At 28.8% G+C, this 25,802-nt stretch overlaps 1 protein-coding gene and 1 long non-coding RNA gene across 9 annotated transcripts in view; both read right to left on the bottom strand.

Annotated features, from left to right (window-relative positions):
- Window positions 1–25,802, bottom strand: part of Wwox (WW domain-containing oxidoreductase) — a 52,472-nt gene that overhangs the window by 16,445 nt on the left and 10,225 nt on the right. Inside the window, exons 1-3 of one of the 8 annotated variants that reach the window (XR_012719705.1) lie at window positions 16,698–18,094; window positions 2,166–2,373; window positions 1,939–2,088 (exon numbers count right to left, since the gene is read on the bottom strand). The exons of 6 other annotated variants lie outside the window; for them this stretch is intronic. The gene's annotated coding sequence lies outside the window, so the exon portion shown is untranslated. Of the gene's footprint in view, window positions 1–1,938; window positions 2,089–2,165; window positions 2,374–16,697; window positions 18,095–25,802 lie in introns of those variants that run through there. One more of the 8 variants, XR_012719704.1, reaches the window with a different exon arrangement.
- Window positions 18,905–19,362, bottom strand: LOC142226592 (uncharacterized). The gene is made up of 2 exons (XR_012719708.1): window positions 19,163–19,362; window positions 18,905–19,100 (listed from the first exon to the last, which is right to left on the bottom strand). It is a non-coding gene; the product is annotated as an uncharacterized LOC142226592 (long non-coding RNA).

A 25,802-nucleotide genomic window follows, 5' to 3' on the forward strand; every position in this document is an offset into this window, starting at 1 on the left:
ATCTGGGGATCGGTTTATATGGGGGCTATATATAATTATGGACCGATATGGACCAATTTTTGCATGGTTGTTAGATACCATATACTTACACCACACGCAGAGAAGAAACATGATTGTCACAATCATATTCGAAGAGCAAAATAATATGATAGGAGCTATTTTTGCGGCGACCATGTAACATTTTAACCTGCAACCATGTTGGCTCAGTGAACATGGTTCTAAGAAAAATATAATTGTCCTCATCTAAAATGTTATTATATTGATAAAATGAATTTTGTTTGAATGAAAAGACAATGGTCACGATTTAAAATGTTATGGTATTCATTAAAAATTCTTTTCTTCTAGTTAAAAGAACGTGGTCACTTTTTTCATCGTCGAAAAAAGGACGCCACTTGAGAAAAGAAAACACAATATTAACTTTTTTTATTTGTTTTTATTTATTTATAAACTAATTCATTGTTTATTTGTATTTATAATGTCGTGCAAGCAAACATCCCATATTTGTACACACTCTATTTTGGTTCAATTTCAACAATATTTAAGTAATCATTCCATATTTATTTACTTCGTGCCCATCAAATGTACCAACGCAGACATCATGTAACTGCAAATAAAAATAAATTATACCATATATCAAATGCTGAACAAAAACAGGTACAGTTTTTTCAATTACACTTTCCTTTTTTGTGTTCACATAAAACCACGTGCCACTTCTGAATAAATAAATTAACACAAAACACAGTAAATCCGTATTCTCCGTCCATTCCAAGAAACAATCAACACATGACTGACGCGCAAAATGAAAATCGTGTGTACCTGCTCAATGTTTTTATAAAATTGTTTTCGCTGCAAAAAAGTTAAAAATTAAATGGTCACGAAAAAATGTATTGGTTCTAGACATGTCTATACTTAACCTATAAAAATACTTTTTTCCCTGTAAAAAAGTGAAAAAATTGAATGGTCAGGTACATGATTTTCCCGACCATTTAATGGTCTCAAATTCTATCATTTAAATGATAGAACATGTTTGCGGTATTTGAGAACCATTCAAATGCTTATTGCCACCATACATTTTTCTCCGCTCGAAAACTATTTTTACAAAGACAAAATACATGTTTTTCGCGGAAATTACATGCTCTAGATAAGCATTAAATGAATGCGGCAACCATGTCCAAACATGGTTTTTCTGTGCGTGCATGTACCAAATTTCAGCCAGATCTGATGAAATATGCTACTCTTATAGGATTCACAAGCCAAATCTGGGGGTCCGTTTATATGGGGGCTATACGTAAAAGTGGACCGATATGGCCCATTGGAAATACCATCCGACCTACATCAATAACAACTACTTGTGCCAAGTTTGAAGTCGATAGCTTGTTTCGTTCGGAAGTTAGCGTGATTTCAACAGACGGACGGACGGACATGCTTAGATCGAGACAGAATTTCACCACGACCCAGAATATATATACCTTATGGGGTCTTAGACAATATTTCGATGTGTTACAAACGGAATGACAAAGTTAATATACCCCCATACAATGGTGGAGGGTATAACCGTGTTCGACTGTATTTTAAAAAAGTTTAATATGACTTGAAAAATGAATAATTTAATATACAAATAGTCGGAATTTGCAACACACAGCATAATGTTACTTTTTCAAGGAGAACACGGAACGTGTTTGTTTCTAAAATATTGTTTATTTCTGCCAAACATATAAAAAATTCAGAGAAAATAAAATAGTTGCGACAAACAAATTTTATGTTGCCCGTGCAAAAGTAACATTATTATCTTGAAAAACATTTGAGGTGATCATATTCCTTCTCTGGTTGTATAAATCCTTTTTTGTCTCAATGAGTTTATATACAGTATATCCTCTAATATTAAGCAAAACAAATTTTTTAGAAAATATTTTTGTAAAAAAAACAATAATAAAACAATTGTGTTATTAATGATGCTTTGTATTTGTGTTTTTTTGAATTTTGAATTTTTCTTGACTCAAAAACAAATTGGTCTCATATCTTGTTTTCTATAGTACACCGTTGTGGGGCACATGTCCGACAGCAAGCATGTGAGTGACTTCATTTAATCTAAAAAAAAAAACACACACACAGAAGAGCAAAAAATAAGAAAAATATGCCGGCTGTTAGCATAGGCGTACAACTACCTCCTATTTAAACCAACTGCAATTCAATTGGACTTTGGACTTTGTTCCAAGTGCACTCTGCGGAATTAGTTGTTTCGGACAGTATATTCAGTTGCAGCAGCGCGCGCAACTAATATGCGAAAGCGTCAACGCTCAATGTAAACCAATGGCTTGTGATGGTTAAATCCAATGCAAACGCAAGCACCGGCGACAGAGTTTCCACTATATGCTGTCATGGTGGTGTAGGCCAAAAAATGTAAATAAAAACAAAACTTGAGATGAAAACCACAACCACAATAAAAAAGTAGATAATATGCAATTTGCTGATAGTAAACTATCCAAGAAAAGTTTACATACGAAAGTCAAAAAGCAGGATTGGTTTGCAGGATAGTGTGCTGGAATTTCATAAGAGTGTTCGTGGGTTCAATTCCTAACCTATGTTTAGAAGGGGTTAAACAAATACTACGACACGTTGTTCAGACAAGGCCATAAATAAGAGATCTTTTCTCATTTTTCTCATTTTCCTCCCAGCAAAACAAACGTTTCTAAAAAATCTGTTTGGATTCCCAACTTGTAGTAGTTGTACCAAATTTCAACCGGATCGGGTGAAATTTGCACTTTCAAGAGCCTCCGGAAGCCAAATCAGTGGATCGAACCCATATGGACCAAAGTTTGAATGATTGTTAGACCAATAAAATTTCAACCGGGTGAAATTTTTACTTCAATAATGGAATTTTCGGGTGGAATTTTCACATCCAAAATGCTCCGAAAATCAGTTCTGGGGGTCGGTTTATATGGGGGCTATAGCTAAAATAGGGCCCATTTGCAATACCAATTCAATAAGAAGTACTTGTGCCAAATTTCAAATTTCGTTCGGAAATTGACATGATTTCTACAGATGGACGGACGGACATCGCTAGATAAGCTCAGAATTTCACCACGACCCAGAATCAGAGAATGAAGCCGACCGGTTTTGTCGGCGGCAGCTGACACTAAATTTTTGCCTTCGGCGGCGACGGCGGCTAATGGTTAAGCCGATATAAATTTGCCTATTCCTCGGCGGACAATTATTATACCCACCACCATAGAATGGTGAGGGGGGATATAATAAGTTTATCATTCCGTTTGTAACACATCGAAATTAGAGGTGTGCACGTGAGTAATGTTTACTCAAGCTCATGCACACTCAGGACTGAAAAATCATACTCACGTAGGACTCACGCACACTAACGAAAAGAAAATTTGTACTCACGCACGAAAACGTCGTGACTCACGAAAAATACCGTGACTCACGAAAAATATCGTGACTCACGAATAATTTTATGATTAATTTACCTTACCGAAGTGTCTGAAAACATGAGCATTATTAAAATCGAGAGTGTTATTAACCTCGTAACATCCCAGGTGTCACTAAAATTGTAATTGAATTTAACTCTTAAGCGTTGTATGTTGGTAAGCAGGAATATTTTCGTGAGTGTAATTCATTACTCACGCACACTCACGAATATATTATTTTCGTGACTCACGCTCACGCACGACATTTTGGTTTGTTAACACGCACACTCACGCTGTTGTCATGAGCGTGACTCACAAATCACGAAAATTTTCGTGAGTCACGACAATTTCGTGTCACGTGCACACCTCTAATCGAAATATCGATTTCCGACAATATAAAATATATATATTCTTGATCAGGGAGAAATTCCAAGACGATATAACCATGTCCGTCTGTCTGTTGTAATCACACTGCAGTCTTCAATAATGAAGCAATCGTGCTGAAATTTTGCACAAACTCGTCTTTTGTCTGCAGACAGGTCAAGCTCGAAGATGGGCTATATCGGTTTTGATATAGCCCCCATATAAACCGACCACCCGATTTGGGGTCTAGGGCTTATAGAAACCGTAGTTTTTATCCAATTTGCCTAAAATTAGAAATCTAGAGGTATTTTAGGACCATAAAGAGGTGTGCCAAAAATTGTGAGTATCGGCCCATGTTTAGGTATAGCCCCCATTTATACCGATCTCCCGATTTTACTTATTGGGTTTATAGAAACCGTAGTTTTTATCAAATTTGCCTGAAATTTGAAATCTAGACGTATTTTATGGTCATAAAGAGGTGTGCCAAAAATGGTGAGTATCGGTCAATGTTTTGGTATAGCCCTCATATAGACCGATCTCTCGATTTTACTTCTGGGGCTCATAGAAACCGTAGTTTTTATTAAATTTACCTGAAATTGGAAATCGAGAGGTACTTTAGAACCATAAAAGGTGTGCCGAAAATGGTGAGTATCGGTCCATGTTTTGGTATGGTCCCCATATAAACCGACCTCCCGATTTGGGGTCTTGGGATTATAGAAACCGTAGTTTTTATCAAATTTGCCTGAAATTGAAATTGTATTTTAGGATCATAACGAGGTGTGCCGAAAATGGTGAGTATCGGTCCATATTTTGGTATATCCCCCATATAGACCGATTTCGCGATTTTACTTCTTGGGCTTCTAGAATCCGAAGTTTTTATCCTATTTGCTTGAAATTGGAAATCTAGAGGTATTTTCGGGCCATAAAGAGGTGTGCCGAAAACGGTGAGTATCGGTCCATATTTTAGTATAGCCCCCGTAAGAACGATCTCCCGATTTAACTCCTTGGTTTTTATCCGATTTGCCGGAAATTGTAAATATTCTGGCTCACAAAAACGTGTATCGGATTAAGTTTTTAGCGGTCCATTTGGTAGTAGGGTATAGAATGCGTACTGATCATGAAAATTGCTCGAAACTCAATGTAAAATTTCCAGATTTTACTTCTCGGGTGAAAATCTACAGATTTAAGATTTCAAATCAAGACGTTATTTTATAATTTTCTTGCACACTTACAAGGGATGTTAATGATTCCTCTAAAACTCAAACAAAAATAGTTCTTATAAATCCAGAATCTGATATAGTCTTCATCGGTAAAATCTTTAAATTTATCTTCGCGAAGTGTATTGGTTGAACTGTCCTCAAACCCCCTGAAATTTCAAAGGAAACCCTAATATTTGATTCATGGTGGTGGGTATTTAAGATTTGGCCCGGCCGAACTTACTGCTGTATATAAGTCCCCGGTCTAACAAAGAAAAACACATTTTTTTTTGTTGTCAAATGTCGTTTTTATTATTCAACATAGTTCCCTTAAAGAGCGATACAACGATTATAACGATCTTCCAATTTTTTGATACCATTTTGGTAGTACTCCTTCGGTTTTGCCTCAAAATAGGCCTCAGTTTCGGCGATCACCTCTTCATTGTACACCGAAAGAATTTTCTTCGTAAAAAGAACGAAAAATTTCGTTAAAAGTACGAAATTTGCCATTGTTTTACAACCAAAGAAACTATTCATTAAAAGTACGAACTATTTCGTACTTTTTACGAAGAAAAGTTCTTCCAAAATTTTCGTAGTTTGTAAGAAAAAAATTCGTACTTTTTATGAAGAATCTTCGTACTTTTTATGAAAAATCTTCGTACTTTTTATGAAACAATTTCGTTCTTTTTATGAAAATATTTCGTAATTTTTATGAAAAATTTTCGTAGTTTTTATGAAAAATGTTCGTACTTTTTATGAAAAACTTTCGTACTTTTTTTTGAAAAATGGTCGAACTTTTAGAAAAAAAATTATAGCCGAAAGTGCAGTTGGTTGTAGTTGCAAGTGTGAAAAATGACATCACTACTTTACATCTTAAGTTTTTGAATAATTTTTAGTTTTATTGCTTCACTTTTATTCATAGCGCGCTATCACTCAAATGAGAAGTAGCATAGACTTGCATAAAAAATAGAATAAAGGAATACACTCAAGCACATTATAAAAGACAATTTAATGGCGCGAACGGAAATTTTACAACTTCAATGAAACTTCTTCGTTATTTCAAAGAAAATGTTTCGTACTTTTTATGAAGAAATTTTAACGCAGAATGTTTCGTAAAATATTCGTAAAAACTTCTTCTCAAAATTCATGAAATATGAAGAAAGTTTCGTTAAAAGTACGAACTTTGTACGAAGAAAAGTTAATGTAGAATTTTTCGTAGAAGTTTCGTATATTCGTAAAATGTTCTTCGTAAAATTTACGAAAATGAATAGTTAATGAAGAATCCTTCGTAAAATTAACGAAAAGAATTCTTTCGGTGTAGCCAATTTTTTTCCCTGCGAGCATCCTTTTGAGGTCTGAGAACAAGAAAAAGTCGCTGGGGGCCAGATCTGGAGAATACGGTGGGTGGGGAAGCAATTCGAAGCTCAATTCATGAATGTTTGCCACTTGTGGCACGGTGCGTTGTCTTGGGGGAACAAGACTTTTTTCTTCTTCATATGGGGCCGTTTTGCCGCGATTTCGACCTTCAGACGCTCCAATAACGCCATATAATAGTCACAGTTGATGGTTTTTTCCTTCTCAAGATAATCGATAAAAATTATTCCATGCGCATTCCAAAAACAGAGGCCATTACTTTGCCAGCGGACTTTTGAGTCTTTCCACGCTTCGGAGACGATTCACCGGTCGCTGTCCACTCAGCCGACTGTCGATTGGACTCAGGAGTGTAGTGATGGAGCGAGTTAACAGCTGCAAACACCGCTCAGAATCATGAACACGTTGTTGTTTTTGGTCAAATGTGAGCTCGCGCGGCACCCATTTTGCACAGAGCTTCCGCATATCCAAATATTGATGAATGATATGACCAACACGTTCTTTTGATATCTTTAAGGCCTCTGCTATCTCGATCAACTTCATTTTACGGTCATTCAAAATCATTTTGTGAATTTTTTTGATGTTTTCGTCGGTAACCACCTCTTTCGGGCGTCCACTGCGTTCACCGTCCTCCGTGCTCATTTCACCACGCTTGAATTTTGCATACCAATCAATTAGTGTTTATTTCCCTGGGGCAGAGTCCGGAAACTCATTATCAAGCCAAGTTTTTGCTTCCACCGTATTTTTTCCCTTCAGAAAACAGTATTTGATCAAAACACGTAATTCCTTTTTTTCCATTTTTTTTTCACAATAACAAAAGTTGTTTCACAAAAGATGCAAACTAATTGACTTACAGACGTCAAATTTTGACACGAATCATTTGAAGTTTGGTACTATATAAAAATAATATGCATTTAATAGTAGCGACACCATCTATGTGTCAGACCGGGCACTTATCAGCCAACATGTTACTTGTTTTCTTTACTTTTAGTTAATTTCTTCTTCTACACTCAAAAAAAGTGAACTCTCTATTTCACTAAAGCCAATTTAACTTTATTTTAGTTCATAGAAATATTATGTTTGGAGAAAGTTTTCTTTACTCTAAAACTTTTTTGTGTACGTTAGTTAAATTAACTAAACCCGAGGAAAAAAATATACTCAAATGAAGCATAAAGATTAACTAAATTCGTGTCTTCCACAAAATAGTTCAGAATTTCTTTAAATTTGTAAATTTTACCAAAAATGTGTCCATCGTGAACTTCGTATGTCACTAAAGACTTTCTTGCAATTTTTTCTTCAAACTACAAAATTTTCTTTAATAAGTGAAAAAACTTAGTTATGTCTAATAAATTTTCTTGTATTTGTCGAAAAATATTTACTTATTTTTATGACATCGGCAACGTTTGTAATACTGTTTAGTTAAAATTTTCTACAAATATTCAAAATTTTCTAAAATTAACCGAAAGTTTTCTTCCTGGTGGGTTCACTGTTTTTTCAGTGTACGAGAGCGTAATTTCGTGAAGTGCAGTTAAAAAGTACATCAGAGCATTAAATTTTCCGCTTTGTGAAAATCTCAAAATATAGAGTACAATTTATTTCAACTTTCGCACGAGGTAGTTCATTCTTCGGTGTACATAAATTCAAAAAAATCCAATTTTTTGGAGAAATTATATAAATTATTTCAATACTTTATTTATTAGTTCAAATTATTACTCACAACCATAATATACCTCCTAATCATCTTCCCTAACCTTGCCCACTATACAATGATATTGTGCAGTAAACTTCTTATCTCCAGTGTAAAGTTGTGTGTATGCATTTTCGTTATGTCGTAAGCAATATATCAGAGAGAAAATGTGACAGAAACACAACAAAAGTGAAGCAGTATGCAGCGCTGTACATAAAAATGGACTTTGGATTTGTTTTGCCTTTTGGGGTCTTTTTTTTTTGTTTGTTTTAGAAACTTGGTTTGCGAATTTATGCTTCCCAAGACAAGTTCAATTGAAACTACGCAGTTTCTTAAATAATGATAGGCCAAGGAATACATTTATAAACATGGGGGCTGGCTATTAATAAATTCTCGTAGAATTTTAAGAAGCATTTTTTTCTTCAACAATACTTCCTAGGTTGCATTTCGTGATGATTGTCAGAAAGTGGGGCAAAGTTTTAGCAATTTCAGCGGTAGCACAAACATTGACTGGGGGTATTATCTATCATAATGGGTCCCAATCAGCAATTCGTGTCTTCATAATGCGACTGAAGATAATAATAGAACTGCAGTAATATACGCAGTTTTCATTCACATACTTATCACACTACAAAGAGTTTTTATTCCCTGCAACACCACCGGCTAAAGTAAATTAAACATATTGGGAACATTACCAAAATTTTCTATAGAAATAAAATTTTGACAAAAATTTTCTATAGAAATACAACTTTGACAAAATTTCCTCAGAAATAAAATTTTGACAGAATTTTCTATAGAAATAAAATTTTGACAAAATTTTATCTAGAAAATAAATTTTGAGAAAATTTTTTATAGAAATAAAATTTTTAGAAAATTTTCTACAGAAATAAAATTTTCACAAAATTTTCTATATAAATAAAATGTTGACAAAAATTTTCTAAATACAATTTTGACAAAATTTTCTATAGAAATACGATTTTGACAGAATTTTCTATAGAAAAAAAATTTTGACAAAATTATCTATAGAAATAAAATTTTGACAAAATTTCTTATAGAAATAAAACTTTGACAATATTTTCTATAGAAATAAAATTTAACAAAATTTTCTATAGAAATTAAATTTTGACAAAATTTTATCTAGAAATTAAATTTTGAGAAAATTTTTATAGAAATACAATTTTTAGAAAATTTTCTACAGAAATAAAATTTTCACAAAATTTTCTATAGAAATAAAATGTTGACAAAAATTTTCTATAGAAATACAATTTTGACAAAATTTTCTACAGAAATAAAATTTTGACATAATTTTCTATATAAATTTTTTTTTTTACAAAATTATCTATAGAAATAAAATTTTGACACAATTTTCTATAGAAATAAAATTTTGACACAATTTTTTATAGAAATAAAATTTTATATAGAAATTAAATTTTGAGAAAATTTTCTATAGAAATAAAATTTTAAGAAAATTTTCTATAGAACTGTCCTCAAACCCCCTGAAATTTCAAAGGAAACCCTAATATTTGATTCATGGTGGTGGGTATTTAAGATTCGGCCCGGCCGAACTTACTGCTGTATATTCTTGTTTTCTTAACTTTTAGTTAATTTCTTCTTCTACGAGGGCGTAATTTCGTGAAGTGCTAAAGTACATCAGAGCATTAAATTTTCCGCTTTGTGAAAATCTCATTTGAGAAAATTTTCTATAGAAAAAAAATGTTTGACAAAATTATCTATAGACATAAAATTTTGACAAAATTTTCTATAGAAATAAAATTTTGACAAAATTTTCTATAGAAATACAATTTTTAGAAAATTTTCTACAGAAATAAAATTTTCACAAAATTTTCTATAGAAATAAAATTTTGACAAAATTTTATCTAGAAATTAAATTATGAGAAAATTTTTATAGAAATAAAATTTTGAGAAAATGTTCTATAGAAATAAAATTTTGACAACATTTTCTATAGAAATAAAATGTTGACAAAAATTTTCTATAGAAATACAATTTTGACAAAATTTTCTACAGAAATAAAATTTTGACAGAATTTTCTATAGAAATACAATTTTGACACAATTTTCTATAGAAATACAATTTTGACAAAATTTTCTATAGAAATAAAATTTTGACAAAATTTTCTATAGAAATAAAATTTTGACAAAAATTTTCTATAGAAATACAATTTTGACAAAATGTTCTACAGAAATAAAATTTTGACAGAATTTTCCATAGAAATAAAATTTTGACAAAATTTTATCTAGAAATTAAATTTTGAGAAAATTTTTATAGAAATAAAATTTTTAGAAAATTTTCTGCAGAAATAAAATTTTCACAAAATTTTCTATAGAAATAAAACTTTGACACAATTTTGTATAGAAATAAAATTTTGACACAATTTTCTATAGAAATAAAATGTTGACAAAATTTTCTATAGAAATTAAATTTTGACAAAATTTTATATAGAAATTAAATTTTGCGAAAATTTTCTATAGAAATAAAATTTTCACAAAATTAATAGAAATAAAATAGAAACAAAATTTTCTATAGAAATAAAATTTTGAGAAATTTTCTGTTGAAATAAACTGGTGAGAAAAATTTCTATAAAAATAACATTTTGAGAAAATTTTCTATAGAAAAAAAATTTTGACAAAATTTTCTATAGAAATTAAAATTTTGAGAAAATTTTCTATAGAAATAATTTGTACTTCAATCATATTTGTTGTTTTGATCTCAGCTTTAAAACCATTGCGTTGACTAAACTACAAAAGTAGCTTAACCAACAGAGGAAAAGAATGTTTGTCATATTTATTTGGGCAAAGCCCTATAGACTGCAAGATGGTTGAATGGACGTTCCGGAAGGGAATGGTAAGTTTCGAGTGCGGTTCACTTTGGGTTTAGTGAACTACCCGAATTTATTCTGATAATTGGTTGATAGACTATAGGGCTTTGCCCAAATAAATTTGACAAACATTATTGTCCTCTGTTGCCCAGCGAAAAAACGTCGCCAAAAAACGTAGTGAAAATGTTATTTTTGGATCCGGAAAGGGTGCCAAATTGACGCAGAAGCGATGAATTTAACATGGGCTTGTCGTAGGACGGATGTCCACTATTTCAACGGGCGTTGCACTGAATTTGCATCACTTCTTAAGGTGTGATGGAAATTCAGTGTTTGAATGTTTAGAAATTAAATTTTGACAAAATTTGACAAAAGTAATCAATTTTGAGAGAATTTCCTATAGAAAAATAACATTTTGAAGAATCTTCTAAAGAAATAAAATGTTGATAAAATTTTCTATAGAAATAGATTTTTGAGAAGATTTTCTATAGAAATAAAATGTTGACACAATTTTTTATATCAATAAAATTTTCAGAAAATTGTTCATAGAAATAAAATTATGACAAAATTTTCTTTAGAAATAAAATGTTGACAAAATTTTTTATAGAAATAAAATTTTGAAAAAATTTTTTATAGAAATAAAATTTTGAAAAAATTTTTTATAGAAATAAAATTTTCTATAGAAATAAAATGTTGAGAAAATTTTCTGTAGAAATAAAATTTTGAGAAAATTTTCTGTAGAAATAAAATTTTGAGAAAAAATTTTAGAAATAACAAATTTTCCATAGAAATAGATTTTTTAAATTTGGTAGATTATTTTTGGCACGAGTGGCAACCGTATATAAAATTAATATTAGGATATATTAAAAAGCTAGTCATGAGAAGATAAATATCAGTTTATGAAACCTATATATCTATATATATATATCAAAATCTCAGTTAATTCCAATTTGGACCACTACTATAGTGGATATAATAAGTTTGTCATTCTGTCGAAGTATCGATTTCCGACTATGACTCTTGATCAGGGAGTAATTCTAAGACGCTACAACGATGTCCGTCTATCTATCTGTTGTAATCAAGCAACACCCAGAGAAGGAACATGATAACCTCAAACATGTTTTAAGAGCAAAATAATATTTTTGGACTGCAAACATGTAACATGTTTGTCGAAACTATGTTATTTTCTCGGAATCTATGTATCTTATTTCAGCCATGTACATGTTTGGCAAGAAAGGAAATTTTTCGCGACAAACATGTTCCATTTGCGTGTATAGCCTTCAATAATAAACCTATCGTGTCCATTGGCAGGTCAAGACATTTACGTGACGTAAATGTCCAGCTATCATTCATCACAAATGTGAAAAGGAAATACTGAAGAAAAGAAAATATTTGCAATGCAAATTTGATAACACAATAAATTTAAATTATTACAATAAGATTATCAATAAAAGAAACAAGAAAACTGAACTCAATTAAGAACAGTAAATCTTTTGATTGTTTCTTTGTTAGTGGTTTTCTTTTTTATTATCATCTTGAATGACTACTTGACTTTGAATTCAAAGTTGTATGTCAATTTTTTCCATATTTTGTACAGAGGGTGCAATATTCTTACTATTTTTTGTATCTGGCTTGTGCGGTTGTGATAATATGACTTTCGTTACTAAAACAGGTAAGAGATTTCACATGTAATCTTGACCTCGCAGGAGCTTAAGTTTTAAACTAGCATTCCTCTCAATTTCATCGTTACATCAGTTTCAAGTTGTATATGGACCACTGATTTTGCTGGCTCCACCGGTAGAGTGATTAAAAACACCAAACCTGGTAGGCAAGTGACACCCAGGCATCGAGGTCTTTTTAATATTCAGCCTTACTCAAATGGTTTCAAACGGTTTTTATGAATTTTTTAGTTCTTGGTTTCGATTGCGCAACAGTTCTTAAATCTCGATAATCTCAATGAACTTATAAGACATTTTCACAATTATTCTAATAGTCTGTCTGTTGAAATCGCGCTAATTTCAGAAGGAAACAAGCTATCGACTTGAAATTTGGCATATGTAGTTAATGGACCACATAAACCTATAGACCCTACATAAACCGATCCCCAGTTTCTACTTCCGAAGCCTCTTAAAAGAGCAAATTTCATCGGATCCGTTGAAATTTGGTACGTGATTTTAATTTATGGCCCTCTTACAACCATGCAAAGACTTGTCGATATCGTATACAGTATGTCAAGAAAGTGTTTTGACAATACGATAAAAATTATGTTTTGTTCCAAAATTAAATATAATTTAATTTTAAAAAATATTTTATTATGTATTTTGCAAACTATACATATTTTATTTTTCTCAAAACGAATTAACAACTCGATTTTTACTTCAATTATTTCTGGAATTTGAAATATTTGGCAATGTCAAAAGACTTTCTTGACATACTGTATGTCCTCTAACAATCATACAAAATGTGTTATTTATGATGTTAGTATGTGCCATCTATCTAGCATGTATAAATTGGTTTATACCGGTCCATATAATATTTGCCAAAAATTTATTTTGATCAAATCTTTGTAGTTAGTATGAAACCCTTGAATTGTAAATATATCGAATTTTATATGTTTTAATAATTTTAGTTTGCACTAATAAGCGAAAATTGCTATTTTTTTTATAGAAATGTTTTATAGAAAATTTCGTCAAAATTTTGTTTCTATAGAAAATTTTGTCAAAATTTTGTTTCTATAGAAAATATTGTCAAAATTTTATTTCTATAGAAAATGTTGTCAAAATTTTATTTCTATAGAACATTTTGTCAAAATTTTATTTCTATAAATTTTGTCAAAGTTTTATTTCTATAGACAATTTTTTCAAAATTTTATTTCTATAGAAAATTTTTTTCAAAATTTTATTTCTATGGAAAATCTTGTCAAAATTGTTTTTTTTTTATAGAAAATGTTGTCAAAATTTTATTTCTATAGAAAATTTTGTCAAAATTTTATTTCTATAGAGAATTTTGTCAACATTTTATTTCTATAGACCATTTTGTCAAAATTTTAATTCAATAAAAAATTATGTCAAGATTTTATTTATATGGCGAATTTTGTCAAAATTTTATTTCTATAGAAAATTTTGTCAAAAATTTTAACTCTATAGAAAATTATGTCAAAAATTTTAATTCTATAGAAAATTATGTCAAAATTTTATTTATATGGCGAATTTTGTCAAAATGTTATTTCTATAGAAAATTTTGTCAACATTTTATTTCTATAGACAATTTTGTCAAAATTTTATTTCTATAGAAAATTTTGTCAAAATTTTATTTCTATCGACAATTTGGCACAATTTTAATTCTATAAAAAATTATGTCAAAATTTTAATGCCATAGAAAATTTTGTCAAAATTTTAATTCTATAGAAAATTTTGTCAAAATTTTATTTCTATAGAAAATTTTGTCAAAATTTTTTTTCTATAGACAATTTTGTCAAAATTTTAATTCTATAGAAAATTTTTTTTCAAAATTTTATTTCTATAAAAAATTTTCTCAAAATTTTACATTATTTAGGAAATTTTGTCAAAATTTTATTTCTATAGAAAATTTTTTTCAAAATTGTTTTTTTTTTTTTATAGAAAATGTTGTCAAAATTTTATTTCTATAGAAAAATTTGTCAAAATTTTATTTCTGTAGAAAATTTTGTCGAAATTTTAATTCTATAGAAAATTTTGTCAACATTTTATTTCTATCGACAATTTTTTCAACATTTTATTTCTAAGGACAATTTTGTCAAAATTTTATTTCTATAGAAAATTTTGTCAAAAGTTTATTTCTATAGAGAATTTTGTCAAAATTTTAATTCTATAGACAATTTTGTCAAAATTTTAATTCTATAGAAAATTATGTCAAAATTTTATTTATATGGCAATTTTGTCAAAATGTTATTTCTATAGAAAATTTTGTCAAAATTTTATTTCTATAGAAAATTTTGTCAAAATTTTATTTCTATAGAAAATTTTGTCGAAATTTTAATTTTATAGAAAATTTTGTCAAAATTTTATTTCTATAGAAAATTTTGTCAACATTTTATTTCTATAGACAATTTTGTCAAAATTTTATTTCTATAGAAAATTTTGTCAAAATTTTATTTCTATAGACAATTTTGTCAAAATTTTATTTCTATAGACAATTTGGCAAAATTTTAATTCTATAGAAAATTATGTCAAAATGTTATTTCTATAGAACATTTTGTCAAAATTTTATTTCTATAGAAAATTTTGTCAACATTTTATTTCTATAGAATTTTTTTCAAAATTTTGTTTCTCTAGAAAATTTTGTCAAAATTTTGTTTCTATAGAAGATTTTGTCAATTTTTTTTCTATAGGAAATTTTGTCAAAATTTTAATTCGATAGAAAATTTTGTCAAAATTTTAATTCTATAGAAAATTTTGTCAACATGTGATTTCTATAGAAAATTTTGTCAAAATTTTGTTTCTATAGAAAATTTTGTCAAAATTTTGTTTCTATAGAAAATTTGGACAAAATTTTGTCAATATTTTATTTCTATACAAAATTTTGTCAACATTTTATTTCTATAGACAATTTTGTCAAAATTTTATTTCTATAGAAAGTTTTGTCAAAATTTTATTTCTATAGACAATTTGGCAACATTTTAATTCTATAGAAAATTATGTCAAAATTTTAATACTATAGAAAATTTTGTCAAAATTTTAATTCTATAGAAAATTTTGTCAACATTTTATTTTTATAGAAAATTTTGTCAAAATTTTATTTCTATAGAACCTATTGTCAAAATTTTATTTCTATAGAACATTTTGTCAAAATTTTATTTCTATAGAAAATTTTCTCAAAATTTTATTTCTATAGAAAATTTTCTCAAAATTTTATTTCTATAGAAAATTTTCGCTAAATTTTATTCCTATTGAAAATTTTCGCTAAATTTTATTTCTATAGAAAATTTTGTCAAAATTTTATTTCTATGGAACATTTTGTCAAAATTTTATTTCTATAGAAAATTTTTTCAACATTTTATTTCTATAGAAAATTCTGTCAACATTTTATTTCTATAGAAAATTTTGTCAAAATGTTATTTCTATAGAAAATGTTGTCAACATTTTATTTCTATAGAAAATTTTGTCAAATTTTTAATTCTATAGAAAATTTTGTCAACATTTTATTTCTATAGAAAATTTTGTCAAAATGTTGTTTTTTATAGAAAATTTTGTCAAAATTTTATTTCTATGGAACATTTTGTCAAAATTTTATTTCTATAGAAAATTTTGTCAACATTTTATTTCTATAGAAAATTCTGTCAACATTTTATTTCTATAGAAAATTTTGTCAAAAATTTATTTCTATAGAAAATTTGGCAAATTTTTATTTCTATGGAAAATTTTGTAAAATTTTTATTTCTATAGAAAATTTTGTTAAAATTTTATTTCTACAGAAAATTTTGTCAAAATTTTGTTTCTATAGAAAATTTTGTCAAAATTTTATTTCTATAGAAAATTTTTGTCGAAATTTTGGTTGTGGTAATTAATTTCTAAAGCAAAAAAAAAATGTCATTTGGCTGTGGAAAATTTCGAATAAATTAATAAAATTTAACTACAAACATATAAATTGTTTGCAATAAAAATAAGTTAAATTTAGCGTTAGTTTAACTACGAAATTTATTTTCGGTGTAAGTACTCCAAAGACACAAATATCTAAACTTAACAAAGTGCGCTATCTACAAGATATTGATCATGGAATATATAGCTTACTAACCTATTTTTCTATGTGTAAATCAGTTATTTCAATAAAATATGCAAATAAAACTCACAATTTCAATCCAACGTATACTTGGTGATCGAATTGTTTGAATAATCCATGCTCTAAGGTTTAGGCGAATCGGTTATTCTCCCATAAGGAGACAGGATAGATTTCCGAAGAGATTCATATTTACGAATGTGAAATAAGTGTTTTCGCATTAAACGTTGATCTCTGTTAGTTAGACTTTCCGGTGGCAAGCGCTTCATTTTCCTGAGAAATCGAAGTGAGCGTTTATATCCATCAGCTTTTTTCTCTTCATCGGTTTTTATTGATACATCTACCGTTGATTTATAAAGTAATGGACGATCGATATCTGGTAACTGAAATATCTCTCTCTTTTCCATAGTTCCAGCTTGAGTTGATGTAGATGGGTTGGTTAATGGCTCCTTTTCTTCTTTATCACAAGATTTTGTTGCTTTTTCTGTGCCGATAGTATTCTCGGTTGGAGCTTGGTCTTCAACGTTGGCAGAATTATGCCTGGATTCATATTTTCGTACATGAAATTTATGTTTTCGTATTAATTGCTTATTTCGAGTTGTCATTAATTTTGGAGGCATTTGTTCCATTTTTCTAAGGAACCGAAGTGAACGTTTATAGCCAGACTCTCTTCGTTGTTCCTCCGTTTTCATAAGCTTTAATTTAGTTGAAGAACCATCATTACGCCCTGGAACAGGATCTGTTGATTTGGAACTTGTGATTTCTATGTCCAATCGATTATCGGCTCTATCTTGAAACTGAGTTTCTTCTTTACATGGTGTATTTGTTAAGCTTGCAATAGTTTCATTCGCATGGCTTTCAGAAATTGAGATTGTTTTGATATGCTCGCGATTACATTCATATTTTCTTAAGTGAAATTGATGTTTGCGAATCAATTTTTTGTCGCGTTTAGTCCATAATTCCTGGGGTACTTTCTCCATTTTTTTGAGGAATCGTAGTGATCTTTTATAAACTTCGTCTTTCTTCTCTTTGTGGGTCTTCATATTTTCAGTTTTGGTCTTTTCGCAACATTGCGCTTCTTCTTTCGACTCTGACGACATTTCGCTATGATCTTGCTTGTTAAAATCGTAAAGAAAATTTGGACCCATATCTCCAGGTCTATGACTATTTTCTATAGTTTTATCTTTCATCTTATTTAAATCTGTATAATTCTGGTTCGTCGTATTTGTCATCGATGAGTTTGGGGCCTGCAGATTTTCTGCCCCAGCCGAGGGATTGGAAACCATTCGCTCGGGTGGATTTCCAGGTGTAACCTGTGGACCACCTGCAGAGTTTATTTTAATATTTTGACTCATCATAGTTTGGGTTTTGGGCAACCTTTAGTTCAAGTTGTTCTAACATTAAGTTAGCTCTCATATGAAACATCGTTTACATTTCATATGGGATCACGCCCTTAAGCCCCCGTATCGCTTCAAGATTGTCACCCGCGACGGGGGTTTGTGAAAAAAAGTATTTGAAGAAAATCGGCTAAGGGAAATATATTCGAGCAAAACATACTACATATGAAAGCTATATCAAAATCTGAAGCGATATGGCTGATATTTTGTACGACTATGATGTGTGCTAAATTTGAATGATAAAGGATTGAAGTATGATCACAAGCAAAAAAAAAGTACTGATGAGAGTCTGCCCACTTGATTTGCACATAAGGAAAAAGAAGAGATAACAGTTCTGGGACTTAAAAGCTTAGAAACACTGGAAGGAACTGGTAGCAGCATTTATTGCAGTGAACTAGGAATACGAGAGTTGCATAGCGAATGCAGTATCTTTCAGGCAGAAACTTCTGCAGTCACAATAGCTGATGAGGCCGTTGTTCATGAGAGCTTAGGGTTCTCACTGAACAGCATTATGCACCCAGAAAAAAGTGACCCCTTCTTTAAGTTAAAATGAACTTATTGTGAAGAAAGTTGAACTTCGTATAGCGCCAAAGACATTTTTATTTGTTTGAACGATGTGATTTTCGTAGAAATTAGGAATAATGCATTCCATATATTAGTTAACATTTTCCTATATTTATATACCACTATACTACAGAATGAAAAAAATTAACTAATTTGAATTCATATATGGAATGATTTTATTGACATTTTTTCATTCATTTCGACAAATCTTACACATTTGTGGTAAAACTTTTACTTCATAATTAGAACTGCTTACCTTCGTTTTTAAATACAATTTTATTTATTTCTATAAGCAATTTTATCTTCAATAAAAGACATGTTTTATTAATATATTGAATATATTTATTAAGAATCAACAGCATCGAATCTCTTTGAAATATTAGTTTATTATTCCACTATTTCCAATTTCCGTGTGATATTATCAACTAAAAAAGGCACTTTTTCTTCTTCTTGTACTTTTCACTTTTAATAAGTTGCTGCCTAACGATTTTGTCCTCCTTTTACAATTTCAATACCTACAAATATAAAAAATCATAAAACATTTTTGTTGCAAAAGGTTAGCGTCACTGAATATTACCTGATAATTGAAGATTCCAAAATGAAGACAAATGAAAGGGTTGTTATTCTGCTGGTGTTTTCTTTCTTTATACACTATCACGAACATTGATAGATTTATTTAAAAAAACGAAAATTTTTCTCACTAATTTAAAATAACAAATATTTTATATATTTTATTTGTTATTTATTATATTATTTTACCATATTATTTTTTAACAATCTCTCCGTATACCAAAACAACGCGATTCCAACTAAAAAAACAACCGACGCGCAAATATATCGATTACACCCACGCGCAAACACATCGATTACGATGACAGGTATCGATTACAGGTAGACAATAGAAATGTAGGAAAATTTCCTATATTCTAACAAGTGTGTTTCCTTAAGTTTTGAAAGGATTGCATACTTCTTAGTACGAATGAACTAAAATATTTTTCTATGCCAAGTGTTGTTCGTATGTATGAAAAACTTTCTATTATAAAGGAAGTCGCAATTATCATTTTATAAGAAATTTTACTAATTTTGAGGAAACTTGGTTTTAGTTCGGTTTTTGTTTATTTTTACGAATGCTTTGTTATCGGTGAATAAAATTTTCTTTTTCAGTAGTAAATTCTTATACCCAGCGAAGAAAATAGTATGAGTAAAATTCCATGCCTTATTATAGTTAATGAACTATTCCTAACTGCTTACAGTTTAGGATTTTTTTACTGAAACGAGTAAATTTTATTATTTTTCACAAAAATTTACCTTAATGGAAATAAAATGGATAAACTATTTTGATGAAAATTTTTTCCTTTAGTTTCGAAGGCACTTTTTTCTGGGTGTGTAACTCTGCACTGGATACCTGGGCACTGTGGGATAATGGGAAATGAAGAAGCAAATGACTGGAGGGCAGTCGGTGAACGAATAATGTCCATGCGGACGTTTTTCCTTCGCTATCTTCATATCTTTACAGAGTTCATGTCAAATATGTGAACTATGGCGAGGACGTTGGACCTTGGTTGCGAGCAAACAAAGTTGATATGGGACGAAAATAACCGTAGGAGTTGAAGCCTTAAATTGGAATCATAAATGGCCATAACTCTCTTGGGGATCATATGGTAAGAATAGGCCTCAAAGATTATGACATTTACAGGTAGTGTCTAGACCCGGAAGTTACGGAAGACTCGTACCACTTCCTGTGACAGTGCCAAGCTCTCACCAATCTGCGGGAGTGTAGGTTAAGAAACCTAATCGCTTTCATCAGGGCATCTGGTTGGATGTTTTAAGCAGCTTTAAGGAAAACGGATAAATGGAAGTTCTTTATCGACTATGAAGGAGACCACCTCAGGAAAAAATTACTTTGAGGAATCACAATGAACCTATAGTGGTGTAGTGGTCATCAATTCGATTCAAGAATGTTTGTCATTATCTCCAACTTAACCTAATCTAACGGTACAAATTATTACAGGATTTTGTATTTCTCCGAAAAGTTCACACTGTGCACTACATCCCGATCTATCGAAACAAGCGATCAACGTCCAAATTCATGATTTTATTTATAAAATATTAAGAAAATTGCTCAATTGAGTCATTGAAAAGAAAACGCCAGATACAAATCTAACACGCCCGACTGTACATGTTTCCGATCGGGCGAATGAACTTTTCCACAGTCTTTAGATATACAAGAAAACATATTTTTTTTTGTTTAAAAATTGGAGTTACAAACACGGTTGCCACTCGTGACAAAACGAATCGACCAAAATTTGAAGAAATGTTTACCAAACTAATAAAAATGATATTCTGAAGTTATTTTTTTTTCGAAAAAAATGTTTTATATTGAATTTATAGAAAATGTAGTCAACATTTTATTTCTTTATAAAATTTTCTCAAAATTTTATTTCTATAGAAAATTTTGTCAAAATTTTATTTCTATAAAAAATTTTGTCAAAATTTTATTTCAATCGAAAATTTTGTCAAAATTTTATTTCTATAGAAAATTTTGTCAAAATTTTATTTCTATAGAAAATTTTGTCAAAATTTAATTTCTATAGAATATTTTGGCAAGATTTTATTTCTATAGAAAATTTTGTCAAAATGTTATTTCTATGGAAAATTTTGTCACTATTTTATATGTATAGAAAATTTTGTCAAAATTTTATTCCTATGGAAAATTTTTTTTGTTATTGCTGGTTTATTCTTCAATCATTATTGTTGTTTTTGATTTAAGCTTAAAACCATGCATTGACTAAACTACAAGTGTAGCTTAACCAAGAGAGGAAGGTTCAAGTTAGTTCACTTTGGGTTGAGTGAATTACCCAAATTTATTCTGATAATTTGTTGATAGTTTTGCTGCAAGTAGAGGATGCTGATGAGGAATGTGGTAATTCCGAAACGTGCGCTCATCCAACCACCTTGCAGTCTATAAGGCTTTGCCCAAATAAATTTGACAAACATTCTTTTCCTCTGTTGGTTTAAGATACTCTTGTAGTTTAGTCAACGCAATAGTTTTTAAGCTGATATCAAAACAACAAAATTTTATTTATATAGAAAATTTTGTCAAAATTTTATTTCTATAAAAAATTTTATCAACATTTTATATCTATAGAAAATTTTGTCAAAATTTTATTTCTATAGAAAATGTTGTCAAAATTTTATTTCTATAGAAAATTACATCAAAATTTTATTTCTATAGAAAATTTTGGCAACATTTTATTTCTATAGACAATTTTGTCAAAATTTTGTTTCTATAGAAAATTTTGTCAAAATTTTATTTCTATAGAATATTTTGTCAAAATTTTATTTCTATAGAAAATTTTGTCAAAATTTTATTTGTATAGAAAATTTTTTCAATATTTTATTTTGTCAAAATTTTATTTCTATAGAAAATGTTGTCAAAAATTTAATTATATAGAAATATTTGTTAAAATTTTATTTCTATAGAAAATGTTGTCAAAATTTTAATTCCATAGAAAATTTTGTCAAAATTTTATTTCTATAGAAAATTTTGTCAAAATTTTATTTCTGTAGAAAATTTTGTCAAAATTCTACTTCTATAGAAAATTTTGTCAATATTTTATTTATATAAAAATTTTTGTCAAAATTTTATTTCTGTAGAAAATTTTGTCAAAATTCTACTTCTATAGAAAATTTTGTCAATATTTTATTTCTATAAAAATTTTTGTCAAAATTTTATTTCTGTAGAAAATTTTGTCAAAAATTTTGCAAAATCTACCAAAACATGAAGAATTCTATCAATCTACCAAACAGTAAAAAATATACCATTTCTATCAACTGTGATTACTGAGAGGCTATAAATGACCACTTTTGTGTTCGATCGAAAGAGGGATTGAACCCATGACTGTTTTTATGCAACACTGTCGTGCTAGCCATTGATCCACGGCGGTTTTTACATTAGTCTTTACTAAATTTTATTCACAATCTATAAAAACGTAAACGTTTATCACGAAAGTCTATATTTTTCTTCCTTATTACACATTTACAGTGAAAAGAAAATTGTAAACGGAAAGGATTATACCTGCATGCAATGCAAGCATAAAATTGCGTGTGCTTCACAGCAATTATAAAAGCCTACCTTTATTGGATGCTTGTGGGAAACCTGTACGTTATATATTAAATAAGTAATAATGCGTTTGTCCTTATACTTTTGAGAATAAAGCCAATAACAATCTTTAAAAGAAGAAAGGTGCGTATGTAAATTAATATGGCTTTTTTCCAATAAACAATGTTAATTCAATATAAAGTCGTTGTATTTACGATTACGATTATCATAATGACAAGCACAAAGAAAATTATCTTGATGAGTCACGACACACTGTAGACAGGTGATTCTGTTATTAAATGAGCAAAACGACACAGTTTTGCTGATGAATTTGGCATAGGTCAGTGAAACAGCCATCAAGTATGGTTGAACGAAACAAAACGGAATACTAACACGATGAAGAGAAAAGAGGGTGATACTCAATGGTGATTGACTATAATTGTTGTTGATTTTTCAAGTTTTGTATATTTTTTTCTGAGAACTATAAATACAAAAAATGTATTGAGGCATTTAATGTTTCATTGTACCACTGAAAGTTCATAGTTGGGTCGATGTGACTGCTGGAAAGTAGCTCTTTTAATGTGAATGATGGCGTACGTGCAATTCGCAACGAATTCAAGATCCAATAATGTTGGCAGTTTTTACTGTAGGATGTTTGAGATTTATTTAGTCAATCTCATTCTCTCTCTATATATATTTCTCCAAACTCTGTTAATTTGCTGTATGGTTTTGCCAGATGCTCACCAAACAAGAGCATAACATCATTCTTTTACAAGACTTTGTCAACATGTTAATTGTTCATACAACAGTTTTATACATAGCAAATAGCTACAAGGTCATGGTACAGAGGAGGGAAGTGGATAAAAGTTACATTACATTCCACAAAGGACAGTGATACATGAACCAAAAATCTTGTAATATTCACACCGTTAATTATTAACTGAAAAAGCCTACAAATGTTGGACACTGTGCAGAAGAGCGGTGGACTCTAAATGGGCCCACGTAAAGCCAATCCTGACATACTCCTGACAAAATTTCCCATAGAAATGAAATTTTGACAAAATTTCTTATAGAAATGAAATTTTGACAAAATTTCTTATAGAAATGAAATTTTGACAAAATTTCCCATAGAAATGAAATTTTGACAAAATTTCCTATAGAAATGAAATTTTGACAAAATTTCCTATAGAAATTAAATTTTGACAAAATTTCCTATAGAAATTAAATTTTGACAAAATTTCCTATAGATATGAAATTTTGACAAAATTTCCTATAGAAATGAAATTTTGACAAAATATCCTATAGAAATGAAATTTTGACAATATTTCCTATAGAAATGAAATTTTGACAAAATTTCCTATAGAAATGAAATTTTGACAAAATTTCCTATAGAAATGAAATTTTGACAAAATTTCCTATAGAAATTAAATTTTGACAAAATTTCCTATAGATATGAAATTTTGACAAAATATCCTAAAGAAATGCAATTTTGACAAAATTTCCTATAGAAATGACATTTCGAAAAAAATTCATATAGAAATGAAATTTTGACAAAATTTCCTATAGAAATGACATTTCGAAAAAAATTCCTATAGAAATGAAATTTTGACAAAATTTCCTATAGAAATGAAATTTTGACAAAATTTCCTATAGAAATGAAATTTTGACAAAATTTCCTATAGAAATGAAATTTTGACAAAATTTCCTATAGAAATGAAATTTTGACAAAATTTCCTATAGAAATGAAATTTTGACAAAATTTCCTATAGAAATGAAATTTTGACAAAATTTCCTATAGAAAAGAAATTTTGACAAAATCTCTATAGAAATGAAATTTTGATAAAATTTCCTATAGAAATGAATTTTTGAAATGAAATTTTGACAAAATTTCTTATAGAAATGAAATTTTGACAAAATTTCCCATAGAAATGAAATTTTGACAAAATTTCCCATAGAAATGAAATTTTGACAAAATTTCCTATAGAAATTAAATTTTGACAAAATTTCCTATAGATATGAAATTTTGGCAAAATTTCCTATAGAAATGAAATTTTGACAAAATATCCTATAGAAATGAAATTTTGACAAAATATCCTATAGAAATGAAATTTTGACAAAATTTCCTATAGAAGTGAAATTTTGACAAAATTTCCTATAGAAATGAAATTTTGACAAAATTTCCTATAGAAATGACATTTCGAAAAAAATTCCTATAGAAATCAAATTTTGACAAAATTTCCTATAGAAATGACATTTCGAAAAAAATTCCTATAGAAATGAAATTTTGACAAAATTTCCTATAGAAATGAAATTTTGACAAAATTTCCTATAGAAAAGAAATTTTGACAAAATATCTATAGAAATGAAATTTTGATAAAATTTCCTATAGAAATGAATTTTTGACAAAATTTCCTACAGAAATGAAATTTTGACAACATTTCCTATAGAAATGACATTTTGACAAAATTTCCTATAGAAATGAAATTTTGACAAAATTTCCTATAGAAATGAAATTTTGACTAATTTTCCTATAGATATGAAATTTTGACAAAATATACTAAAGAAATGCAATTTTGACAAAATTTCCTATAGAAATGACATTTCGAAAAAAATTCATATAGAAATGAAATTTTGACAAAATTTCCTATAGAAATGACATTTCGAAAAAAATTCCTATAGAAATGAAATTTTGACAAAATTTCCTATAGAAATGAAATTTTGACAAAATTTCCTATAGAAATGAAATTTTGACAAAATTTCTTATAGAAATGAAATTTTGACAAAATTTCCCATAGAAATGAAATTTTGACAAAATTTCCTATAGAAATGAAATTTTGACAAAATTTCCTATAGAAATGAAATTTTGACAAAATTTCTTATAGAAATTAAATTTTGACAAAATTTCCTATAGATATGAAATTTTGACAAAATATCCTAAAGAAATGCAATTTTGACAAAATTTCCTATAGAAATGACATTTCGAAAAAAATTCATATAGAAATGAAATTTTGACAAAATTTCCTATAGAAATGACATTTCGAAAAAAATTCCTATAGAAATGAAATTTTGACAAAATTTCCTATAGAAATGAAATTTTGACAAAATTTCCTATAGA

Source organism: Haematobia irritans, chromosome 2 (assembly GCF_050003625.1).
Source record: "Haematobia irritans isolate KBUSLIRL chromosome 2, ASM5000362v1, whole genome shotgun sequence".
NCBI classification, from domain to species: domain Eukaryota; kingdom Metazoa; phylum Arthropoda; class Insecta; order Diptera; family Muscidae; genus Haematobia; species Haematobia irritans.